The sequence below is a fragment of the Elaeis guineensis genome, chromosome 10 (assembly GCF_000442705.2).
Source record: "Elaeis guineensis isolate ETL-2024a chromosome 10, EG11, whole genome shotgun sequence".
Classification (NCBI taxonomy): Eukaryota; Viridiplantae; Streptophyta; class Magnoliopsida; order Arecales; family Arecaceae; genus Elaeis; species Elaeis guineensis.
This window is the reverse complement of record NC_026002.2, coordinates 24,728,077-24,730,542: the sequence shown is the minus strand read 5'-3', so window position 1 is coordinate 24,730,542 and position 2,466 is coordinate 24,728,077. Positions and strand designations below refer to the sequence as shown.

The 2,466-nt window shown below is 34.0% G+C and overlaps 1 non-coding gene across 1 annotated transcript; it reads right to left on the bottom strand.

The window, feature by feature from the left end:
• Positions 1–1,670: 1,670 nt before the first annotated feature.
• On the bottom strand, positions 1,671–1,776 carry LOC114912681 (small nucleolar RNA R71). Its single transcript, XR_003798408.1, has one exon. It is a non-coding gene; the product is annotated as a small nucleolar RNA R71 (small nucleolar RNA).
• Between the last annotated feature and the right edge of the window lie 690 nt (positions 1,777–2,466).

Genomic DNA, 2,466 nt, shown 5'->3' with positions numbered 1-2,466 from the left:
TACTATTTTATATTTAGATTTCTTTATTTGCATGCATAGAAATATTTTCTACTTCCTATAACCTAACAATTTACTGCTTTCTATAGATTAGAATAATTTAATGTTTTATATAATTAGTGATTTCCTACTTCATAAGTAGATTAGATTCTTAGCCTTTTATTTGGATTACGTAGTTACCTTTTATTCCTAACTGTGAGATTATCTTATTTGCATAGTTAAGTAGTTACCTTATTTATTATTGTCTATTATTTCTAGTGATTTACTGCTTTTCATAGCTTAGAATAATTTATTATCCTAAAAGTATATTTGATTTATTACTTTATTTGTAGAATACCTACTTGCCTTTCAATCTTAGTATGATTTACTTTTCATTTAGTTAGATTCACTTGATCTTCTAATATCTAATTAACCTAATTTAAAAACTTACTTTTTATTTCTTCTTGCTAAAAGATAACATAATATAAAAAGAATACAACGATAATACATAATACTTGACTAATATAAATAAATCAATTAAATTTTAAAATTCACTTAACATATTTGGACATCTTTTCCTTTTGCATTGAATATTTTCTTAAAAAAAAATCTTAAGGGCAAAACCCTAATCAACATAAGGTGAGAATTTCATTACCCTTCTTTGGCCCATAAATTACCATCTTGCAATTACATTGATCTAAACTTCTAATTTAAAATCGATTAGATGTTGACCTTTAAAGATCCTCGAGCTCAGTAGGACATGGAACCCTAAAAGTAAGATCGAGTTCAGGTTAGTCAGTTTAACTGGTGTCTAGAAAAATGGTTCAGGAATTACATCCTGAAAAAAGGTGGTTCATTAACTGATTCCGTTCGCTAACCTGACCAATACAGTTGGTGTCTAAGAAAAGCAATCGGGGGATCCTCACCAACTTTATACTTAACTGGCCAGTTGAGCGGCTAGTCTGCTACTTGGAGTGTTTGAAGGTGATCTTGACAGTCAGGAGCTGTCTAGATCTAGGATAACCCATAGATAGGATTGATTGAACCACTTGATTATTGACTAAAAATATCAAATCTAATTAATTCTTCTCTATCTTCTTAGCATTAGAACTCCTTAGGTTCTCTTCTTTAGAATTCTTTTTCCTCCTCCTACTCTCCTCTTCTCTTTCAAAAAAAAAGAAGTTTGTTGAAATTAAAACTCGGTGAGATCTTTTGGGTGCATGCTAGAATGCCAATAATTACAATCTGATTTACATCCATTAGACCTAGAGCTAGAAAAAATGATTTGAATAAACCAAATCAAAAACATAGATCCAAAATAAAAGACTGACCCACCACGATAATTGAGAGAGTATTTTACTCCCTCATCTTACACTTACTCGTCATGTATCCAGCCTCCTCCTACGGAGGCGGCACAATACGAAATCAAGTCCAGCATTATTCAAATACTTCCATCATTCTATGGACTGATGAATGAGGATCTGTATAAACACTTGGATGAATTTCTTGAGATATGCTCCACAGTAAAAATTCAAAACTCCTCCGATGATGCCCTTAGGTTGAAACTGTTCTCTTTTTCACTTAAGAACAAAGCCAAGTATTAGTTAAACTCCCTAGATTCCATAATCATTTTAACTTGGGACCATCTTCTGAGAGAATTCCTTAAGAATATTTTTCAATTGGAAAAACGAATCAAATTAGAAAAGCCATCACTAGTTTTTTCCAATTGGATGGGGAACTTTTTCATGAGACATGGGAAAGGTTAAGAGATCTTATTTGTAAATACCCCCACCATGCTGTCTCCAAATAGCAACTTGTTCAGTGTTTCTACGATGGTCTATTGGAGAAATACCGACAAATGATCGATGCATCGTGTGGTGGGACATTCATGATAAAGAGTGAGGACGAGGCTTGGTAGCTCTTTGAAACACTTAGTAAGAACTCCCTACATCACATGTCTGCCACCTCTAGAGAACAACCCATGTCTTAACAGAAAAGAGGTGGAATCTATCAGATTGAAAATGTTATGGATATTCACAGTAAGATAGATGAGTTGTCCCAAAAATTAGACCATCTTCTGAATATCAGACACTCTTTGATTCTACCTATCCAGTGCAAGATGTTTGTGTGTTGTGTGTAAGCCCGACTCATTTTATTAGTGAATGTCCAATCGCACCTCAATTTTCTAAATTTGTGCATAAGCAGGTCCAGCAAGCTCAAGCCCAACAAGCTCGTAGATCAGGAAATGATCCATATTCGAACACTTATAACCCTGACTGAAAAAATCATCTAAATTTTTTCTGAAGATCACAGCCAGTGGTTGGCCCTGCTATACCTAGACCAAATTATTAGGATCCGACATATAGGCATAGACCATACCATCAGTTTCAAAATACTCCTCAACCATCTATCACTGGTCACAGCTCAACTTTTGAGGATAAGGTTCTAAAAGTGCTAGAATGATTAGAAGTCAACACCCAGACCCTTAAC